The sequence below is a fragment of the Lepisma saccharinum genome, chromosome 11 (assembly GCF_977018435.1).
Source record: "Lepisma saccharinum chromosome 11, izLepSacc3.1, whole genome shotgun sequence".
In the NCBI taxonomy this organism is placed as follows: Eukaryota; Metazoa; Arthropoda; class Insecta; order Zygentoma; family Lepismatidae; genus Lepisma; species Lepisma saccharinum.
Genome location: NC_139239.1, coordinates 51,984,616 through 51,995,240, shown reverse-complemented (window position 1 = coordinate 51,995,240; position 10,625 = coordinate 51,984,616).

Sequence of the window (10,625 nt, the reverse complement as noted above, 5' to 3'; positions counted from 1 at the left end):
TAAGCCTTGTCTACCAAGAGAAAGTAAACTTTCCTCCCTCTTAACCCTCGCGAAAGAATGAATACAGAACCGACTAACCAACGATCTATAAGGAACGGTATTTGCAATTCAGACAATGTAAAAGCTAATATATAAATGTTAATGTAATGTTTGTTCACTTGTGGTTTACACACGGCAGTGCGGCGTCCGTATCGTCCTTATGAGCGGCCGCCCCTGGTAACCAACCTTCCCAGACTGCTTCACTCTGCCCACTCGATGCACCCCCCCCCCCCCCATCTCTGCCGCTATGCACGGTCTTGCTGCAGAGACAGGTAGAATCTTTCGAACAACACAGACCTAGTTCAATAATATTCCCACAGGTGGCAGAACGTTACCCACAGCATGTGAAACCTCTCGCCTGCCATCTGCAAGAACATATTTGAACTAATTCTATAGTCGAGAGATGAATGGAGTACTGGATTCGCGATTAAAATTAACCGATATGCCATCTGCCGGGATTTTCAGGAAGTACTGTAAGTAGGATACGTTGTGTTGAAGTCGTTTAAAGCATGGTGAATATGCGAGAAAGTAAGGTCTACTGTTCAGGTTTTTTTTTTTGTTTTTTTTTTGCTCTAAATAGTTTTATGGGTCAAACAAATTAAAAGTTTTCATGTGTTTCCACCCCGTGGAATCAACAAAATGAAATTTGTTTATAAATCAGGGAAAACGTAATTGACAGAAGATTGGTATGGGGGATATAACACTGTAATTCGGCAAGGAAATTACGAAGAATGCACGAGTCTGCTTACTTTATTTATCGAGAGATAAATATATATTTCCATGAAAGTAAAGTTTTAAATTGTACTTTATAAATAAAGCTTTTTTTCCGAAAAATTATGAAGCGTCTTAGCCTAACCAATGCGTCCATGTATTACCGGTGTTACGTATGTGTGAAATTTGGAACAGGTGCAAGTCGATTAAGAGGGAAGATGAAAATAGTTTGAGAATGAATTAATGTCAAATGTAACCAGAAAAAAAGTGGATATGCTAATGTTACTGTTTCATTCAGTACGATGTCCTTTTTCAGTGAGTATAGCCTGGTCATGAAATCGTGAATATTATTATTAAACCAGCCTTTCTCTTTCGAGAAAGAACTGCAACGATATGTTCGCAATTTTCTCCTGTCCCAGCTTTTCAAGTACAGGTCAATTTCAATTCCTTTATTTTCAAATAATTTCCGAGAACCCCACTTACGTGACGTGCAGATGATACAGCACTGCTTTGGACAACCAGTGCGTATACATAGTTTCGTCTGCATTTTCCGTGTTATTTTTGCCTATCATAATTAAATGCTTCGTTCTCAGTACAGCTTCACGTTTGTTAGAGTACCTGGAATTCACATCGCATTCGCAATATTTAAAAATAATGCGTAATTTAAACGTTTTCTACCATACCAGTCATGACAACACGCTGCTCTTTTGTACTACTGCTGAATGTAAACAAAGATCTATCTTACTTAGAGCGGCCATATTGGAAGCGACACTAGCGCTCAGGTGGTAATTTTAATCGCGAATAGTAGGGATGGCCAAACGGATCCGGATCCAAAAGTTACGGATCTGGATCCGGATCCGAAAATTCCGGGTCTGAAAGTTTCGGATCTGGATCCGGATCCGGGTCCGAAAGTTTCGGATCTGGATCCGGATCCAAAAATCCGGATCCGGATCCGAGAGTTTCGTATCTCAATCCCATTATAATATTACCACACCTTAAAAGGTATTATGATCTTCGATTACAAAGAAATTTTTCATTAGTTAGTCCTACAAGAATTTTTTTCAAGTATTGTTCCTAAAATACTTTGCTACGCATCGGCTAACACACTCGTGAACAAAAATAATCTTACTTCTTTAACATAAAATGTCAGAGGTGATTTTGTAAATGCCATTGAAACGAATATGTATTCATTCGAATGTATTGGAAATGAAAACACACATAAATGTGAGACATTCCATTCCAGGATGAAACCTTTAACACATATAACAAGATAGAAATGTTATACAAAAATTATACAATTGTTCTACAGTTACAGTTTTACAAATTAAAATAATACATTATAATATATGCAGTGTTATATAATTACAAAGTGTAAGACTAACAAGGGAGGTTATCTAAGTGTCCCCCTCCGATTTCCATGAAACTTGGCAGGCGTATAGTGGGGCCCAAAGGAAGAAATACGTGCTTTTTTTGTTTCAGCTAAAAAACGGTTTTGGGGTGCAAAACCCCCTCAAATGTCAAGATGAGGACAAATTGAAGTGAGGATCTGACCCCTGTGTCCCCCTCCGATTTCCATGATACTTGGGGCAGATGTGTGTATAAACGGGCCCAAATGAAGAAATACGTGTTTTTTTTGTTTCGGTTAAAAAACTGTTTTAGGGGACAACCCCCCCCCCCTCAAATGTCAATATGAGTACAAATTTAAGTGTGCATTTGACCTATGTGTCCCCCTCCGGTTTCCATGGAACTTGGCAGGTGTATAGTGGGGCCCAATGGAAGAAATACGTGTTTTTTTTTGTTTCAGCTAAAAAACAGTTTTACAGGGCAAAACCCACTCAATTGTCAAGATGAGGACAAATTGAAGTGGGGATCTGACCCCTGTGTTCCCCTCCGATTTCCATGAAACGTGGTAGGTGTATAGAGGGGCCCAAAGGAAGAAATACGTGTTTTTTTTGTTTCGGCTAAAAAACTGTTTTAGAGGGCAAAACCAGCCTCAAATGTCAAGATGAGGACAAATTGACGTGGGGATCATCTGACCCCTGTGTCCCCCTCCGATTCCCATGGAATTTGACAAGTGTATAGAGAGGCCCTATGCCCCTGTTTCTTCCTATGCCATATTTACGTGGTTTCGGGGTCAGATCCCCACTTCAATTTCTCCTCATCTTGACATTTGTAGGGGGGGGGGGGGCATCTATACTCCTGCCAAGTTTCATGGAAATCGGAGGGGGAGACTTAGACCTCCCTTGTAAGTGTATTAATTAATTACAAATCGCGCACGCGCGCACACACACTATATATATATGTGTGTGTATGTATGTATATTATATATATATATATGTATATTAGCAGGTAACAATATGTTATCAGCACATTCTTACTTTCCAAAGAAGCGCATGTGGGATGGCAAAACGGATCCGGATCCGAAAGCTTTGGATCCGGATCCGAAAGCTCTGGATCCGGATTCGGATTCGGATCTGAAAACTCCGGATCGGCGGATCCGGATCCGATAAATTTTAGGATCCGGATCCTAAGGATCCGGAACCAACCGGATCCGGATTTCGGATCCGCCAGGATCCGGATCTGGCCATCCCTACTGGATAGTAAAAGCAGAAGATTATAACCGCGTTTGTTACAACCTGTCCTGGTTCCCGCGCTAGTTGCTCCCTGGCTTTTCTCGGTGCTGGGGAAAGTCAAAGCCAGGCAGCCAATTAAAATACGCAACGTCGCAACAGCGTCTACGTAAGCGCCTCTCTTCTGGCTTCCATTCGCTCCTCGCTGTCCAGCAGACGATTTTTTCCTCGTTTCTCATTGGCACTGAAACTGTCGAGCGCTCCCTAGCGCGGGAAAGAGGACAGGTTGTAACAAACGCGGTATAGAGCCCGGAAGTTTGTCAAAATGCCTCTTTTTATCTACTGCACATATTGATAAAAAATTTCCGGATATATGTTTTTATGTTGTTTCGAATGTTTTAGAAGCCTTTTCATTTTGCCTATTTTGCCTATTTGGGACCCCACTGCCTATTTTTAATTATAATGCATTTTTTTGCCCTTTTCAATGAAATTTGACCATTTTTTAAAAAAATATGTGTATATAAATTATTTTTCTCCCAAAAAACGTTGTTGGCATTTATTTTTCTTCCGTTTATTATGTGAATAATTTTCGCCTTATTTAAGTAATATTGAACTCACGCATGTTCCAACATTGCTGAAGGAGAAAAGTGTGAGAAAAAAGTTGCTGGAAAGAAGATCTGGATTTCAATAGATGAAAGTCCTGACGGTGTGGGATGCTACATAGCCAACGTCATCATAGGAACTATGGAACCAACATCCGGAGAATCCTCGTCATTTCTTCTCACGTCAGAACAACTAGAGAGAGCCAATGGTTCGTCAATAGCTCAGTTATTCTCAAATTCCCTCCTTCTGCTCTGGCCAGATGGTGTACATCATGATGACGTGTTACTTTTTAGCAGTGATGCAGCTCCCTATATGAAGAAGGCTTCCATAGCATTGAAAATTCTCTTCCCGAACATGATTCATATCACATGTGTAGCCCACGCAATGCACAGAATTGCCGAAGAAGTTAGTGTGTTGCACCCAGAAGTGGACAGGTAGATTTCGAACAGAAAGAAGATATTTCTGAAATCTCCCTCTCGAACCCGAAAATTTCAGGAAGTTGCGCCTGAGCTTAGTTTACCTCCGCAACCAGTCTTGACGAGATGGGGAACCTGGATATCAGCAGCTATATATTATGCTAACAACCTTGAAAAAAATCAGTGAGGTGATCGATGCTCTTCCATAAAATGAAGCGGCATCAATTCGTGATGTGAAAAAAAACTCGTGTGCTAATCAGAACTGAAAAATGAACTGTCGTTTATTTTTGCACATCATGGTGCATTGCCAGAGACAATTACAAAGCTAGAAAAAAGAGGTGAGACTCTTATAGCATCCATGAAAATCTTCAAGGAATCTATGCAGCAGATCATGAAAGTGCCAGGAGAAAAGGGGTCTGTCAGTTGACGCGGAAAAGTGCAAACGGGTAGTGAGTGCAAATGAGGACTTGAAACAATTGAAAACATAACACCTTGTAGTTATGTGCAATCAAGACGGAGAAAATTGAAATGCTCTTCCCAATGTAGATTTTAACATTTTTGCCAGAAATTATAGATAAAAGTAAGTAACTTCCAAATGTGCCTTTTTTCGGTTTATTTTGCCGCTTTTTTCATTTTTAGTACCCATTTCCCACATTATAAATGCCTATTTGCCTGCCTATTTTAACGAAAATAAATGCCTGAACTTCCGGGCTCTAGTCATGATCTTTCTTATGTATACGACCCGAATTTCCTTTAAAAAATTACAGGGAAAGATAGTAACTCCTATCCGACTGATAAAAAGGGGACAATCTCTCTTTTAATGGTAGTAATTCCGCTGTGAAATTTATGAAACCTTCACTGCAAACCACGACGAAATTTTAAATGTATTTTCCTTTCTATTAGGGTTCAAGGTTCGAATTCCGGCCTGGGCATGGTTTTCCTTGTGTGTGCCCCTTCATCAATTTCATCATATCATCACTCATCATGATCATCGCGAGTAGTCACAAGTGGCAGAAAAGCGACGACAAATTAGAATCAAATCACATTGATGGAAGTATAGAACCACAGATAAAGGTATACCCTTATCTGTGATAGAACTAAACAAATATGGAATATATATATAAATAAATAGCGAATAAATTTGATTATATTTTACAAACAAATCAAGAAACGACATGCCATTGATCATTTTTATGGAAACTAGAAGAGTGAAATGAAAGACAGCCTTCGTGATGCAGTGATTGCAGAGCTGCTCCAGATCCCAAGTTCGAATCGTGGGTAAGAGACTACCTCCATTCTTTCCGTTTTCATCTATGCATTTTAAAAATTTCCAGCTATTCTGGTTCTGTGATCATCGTAAACCGTAAAACTCATCGTAAACCAATACATGTGGATTCTGAGAAATGTGTTTGGCTATTCCAGTGGCACCTTTGCAGATATCTTGTACGCAGGAATATAGTGCACGTGAAAACGCTGGTGTATTGAAATTGCGGGACCTTATACGTGGCTGCAAAGTTGCAGCCAATATATTTGTACGCAAAATAACACCAGAACTACCACCGGAAAGACACTACTTCTCAGAAGTCACGTGACTTTTGTTTACATTAACTTCGTTCTTCTAAGTTGCAGTGCGTAGAGAATAATAAAATTTTCTAACAGCTCGAAAGATGAAAAGCTATTGACATACTTAAGATAACCAGGGTGCGAAATCCTGGAGGGAAGGGGGGGGGGATTTCCCCCACCAACAATCTTGGCCTGAAAAATCCCCCCACCAAAAATTTCGGGGGGAGAGTTTTTGTTATAACAAACAAATTATAAGTAATTACTTTTAATTTCAAATATTCTTTACTAAGAATAATATGGAAAACATACACAAATTAGTGTAGTTGTGAATATTGAATGCATTCTCTCTCAAGAGATCGTTAACAAATCTACATCAATTCGCGCAATAAAAGTAAAACAAGGATGTAAGAATGAAATCTAATTGATTTATATTAACATAAAGCACAAATTAAACAAAAACTTACATATAATAAAACCACTTGAAGCTTGAACTATTTCATAACTTATTGACATCTTTACCAGTTAGTAAAGAAGTTAGATAGCTGTTTTGCAATATATGCTATGTATACAAGTAACAAATTAATTTCCTTTATGTAATTAATAATATAATAATATATTTTAATTGAGTAATTTATTTTTATTTTTAATAACACTACAAATAGTATGTATCGTATTATTTACACATGCGTTAGTGTGGGAGGGAGTTTGTAGATGAAGAACTTTTTCCCCCCACCAGTTTTCAATGCGCACCGTACCAGACGTTCCGTATTTGCCAGGACCGTCCCCCCCTTTTTTTAAAGTAAAATGGGACGCCAAAATGTCCCTTTCTTGTGCCAATGACATCTCTCTGCTGCTGGGAAGGTTGGTAACTGGCAGTTATTTTCCCGCCTCCACGCAATCCCGTACCTCTCACGTCTTCATTGAAGGAGTCGTCTCGCGTCACTACTTGCGCAAAGACGTGTTTTCGTTCGGTTGCTCCAGAGATAGTTAGGAGAGAGTGTAGAGATGGCGCCATTGTTACAACATTATAATATAGGATTTTCCCTAAACGCTGGAAATGTTAAGAACATATATATATATATATATATATATATATATATATATATATATATATATATATATATATATATATATTACTAAATAAGATAGGGAGTGGGAATTTGAACAAAGTTACCTCATTTAACAAGACATAATTTATCATTTCTTTACGTTCTTGGAACATTCTGCTCCTATTTTACGGTTTTATGCTCGAATGTGATGATATATGTTATTTTATCCAATTCAAATCATATATAACATTAGCCAAAAAATGTAACTTTTTTTCTGTAGAAGTCGCAGAGATAGGTAGGTATTCTTAAATAATTCCGTCCCGATGAATCAAAAAATCAGGTTTCTTGTCTACAGGGTGTTCAAAAAATAACTGACACATATGTGCGATGTTTATTGTAACTCTCTTGTTGTACATGAAAATGTAGTTTTCAAACTAAATGCTGCTCTAAACACACAACCGCAAGTGAAAATTCAGTACATAAAGTTCATTGCATCAGCGTGGTCAGTTTCCCTTGTACAGGGTGATTAGAAAGTCAAAATAACAATATGAGTGATATTGTACTCGTATTTTTCATTTTTCACAATATTTTAAGAATGAATTAAGCAATAAGAAAATTCTTATAGCTCAAACAATCGTTAATTCAGCACATGCGTACCTATGGCTTGTACAGTCACGGACATGGTTTGTAACGATCATATTTAATGTATGTGGATTTGTTACAATTCAGAAGTGTCCGTGACTGTACCATTGGCACTCTATTTTATGCCGTTTTCTCTATCGTGTAATAATAATAATTCTCTCTTTCTCACCCTCTCTTTCTTTCTTTCTCTCTCTCTCTCTCTCTCTCTCTCTCCCCCTCTTTGTCTCTTTCTTTATCTCTCTCTCTCTTTCTAGAGCCCTCAACCTCTCTTTGTCTTTCTCTCTCTTTTCTCTCTCTCCTTCTCTTTCTTTCTTTTTGCTTCTTCCTCTTCTTTCTCTTCTCTCTCTCTCTCTCTCTCTCTGCCTGACTGTAGGATCAGCCTCGATTAGCCTGTGTATGAGCAAAGCAAAGTGGATTTTAAAAAATAACACAGGCTCTGACTGGAGGATTCCATGAGTAAAATCATTTAGAATGAAAACCCAGAAGGCCAAAGATGAAAATGACGTTTCTTCTTTTCTCAAGGCCGTTGTGCAGTCGACCATCATGCACATAATATGCCCCGACCTTCCGCAACCCACAAGAACTGTCACGTGGAGGCTCGAAATCACGCGGATTGATCACCTTCTAACGCCAGGCGTTAGATGGCAGCAGCGACGTGAAATCCCAGAGGTTGATTCTGGAAGGGCAAGCAAAATGTTGACTTTCGATTTCTCGTCGTCTGACGTCACACCAAGGGCCCTCTGGGTCAATATTATCTCCCGAGTATCTGCAAGATCAGGGTCACGATTATGGCACCAGGGAAACATCTGGAGCTGTTCTGAGCAGTCGCCACAATCTGAAGGCAGTTTTCCCTTTTCGCCTCATATTCCCTTTCATCTAAAGCATAAGCAAAAATGAGAATAAGAAGTAGGCCCTCCCTGATGACGTAGAGGTAACGTCACCGCCTTGTTATCAAGAGGGTCACCTATTCGATACCCGGTGGAAGCAGTCGTTGGTTCGGGCCTCAATTTAAACTGTAGGCCCAGTTCCGATTAACCTTTATGTGCGTAAAGAGAACTTAACAATAAACTCAAAACTGCAGCCTCTTCGCTATCGGTCAGATGTTCCAGGTTCGAACCCTGCTCAGGCACGATTTTGTGCTTGTTTCATCACCCATTTCTACATTAATCATTCATATTCGTCGTCGCTATTAACAAAACATGTAGAAAAGCAACGTAAAATAAACAGCCATAAATTTAAATTTCCCTTAAAATTCAGTCCTACATGTGGCAACACTGGTTCTGACTGATGACGTGCACGACTATCACTTGATCCCCAAGGAAGAGAGCTGGGGGTCATTTTTATCCAAACATTTCTCACTCATTTTCCCAGAAGCAGAAAAAATCCGCGTACGTGTAATTATGTGGAAATATTTTTAAGGAGAGGTTCTTTCGTGGAAGACTTTTCCAGTGATCGAAGGCACAAATGAACTTGAAGGAAGCGAATGGAAAACCACCAAATGTAGCTTACATTGTTCTACGTTGTATTCTTGGATTCTTTCTGCATTTTTTAAGCTTTCAGTACAAAATATTCACACTTCATTTTGCTTTCATCTTCCTTGCGTACCTCAGTAATCTCCATTGAAGGTAGCCAGCCACCTCGTTGTCTGAACACATTGAACTCTCAACCCACTGTGTCAAGTGCAAGTCGTGGTGTGGGTGTCCCTCGTTTAATTATCATTCACTCATTGTCGCGATTAGCTAAAAGTGGCAAAAAGGGACATAATATAAGTAATAATGATTCAAATACAATATTTTTAAATTACCATTTTTCGTCTTTTTTCTTTTGTAAGTGACTGCTTTACTTTTAATTCCCTCTCCTTCATATACCAAGCCTACATGCCCACTCTTTTATGACCTGAATTCAACCTAAATTAACAGTTTTAATATCTACATTCCCTCTTTTTTATATAATATGGATCTTCTTTTTGCAGTCTGGATCCTCCTTTTTCGTATCTTGAACCCTCATTTTAAAAACCTAATTCCTTTTTTTCAAAACCTGAATCTCTTTCAAAGAACCTTTTCACAATCTGAATCCCTTCCCTTTAACAACCTGAATTGCATACTTCACAACCTGAATTGCATATTTCACAACCTGAATCCCCTATTTCACAATCTGAATCTCTCAACAACCTAATTCCCCTATTTCACAATCTTAATTCCCTATTTTACAACCTGAATCCCCCTCTTTAACAACCTAATTCCCTTATTTTACAACCTGAACCCCCTATTTTACAACCTGAATCCCCCTCTTTAACAACCTAATTCCCTTATTTTACAACCTGAACCCCCTATTTTACAACCTGAATCCCCTCTTTAACAACGTGAATCCCCCCTTTAACAACCAGAATCACCTATTTCATAATGTGAATCTCCTATTTTACAACCTGAATCCTCTATTTCATAATCTGAATTCCCTATTTCAACGTATGAATCTCCTCCTTTAACAACCTGATTCCCCTACTTCACAACCTATTTTATTTTTACCTATTACCATTGTTACGTACTATTCAACTTTACATCAACAACTAGATCACCCCTACAAAAAAAGTCTGGCCGTGTGATTATGCGATAAGAATACCCCAAGGTTCAGAGCTAACACCTGCAAGAGAAAGATCTGTCCATCAGCTGCTTTGACGTCGTTGTCCTTGACGTCATTCTTCGACTTAAGCATAACTCCACGTCAGAAACCAGTTATGGGATTTTAAGATTTGCTAATATTTCTCGTCATCCGATACACGTGTGTTTGCCTTTGAATCTTATTTCCTCGAATGTTCATCCATTGTTGTTCTATACATGGGTTTCTTTCCTTCGTCACTGCACTCTTCTACATGTTGGTATTTCCCGCCTCTTAAGAAGGATGACCTTAAATTAAGTGGTTCAGCGAATCGTGTAATCAATCCTGCTCCCGCCCACCACGTGGGAATAATTAATGCTGGAAGTGTTATTTTCACACATGTTGCTTTGTTTTTAACATACCAATGAACAAAAGGT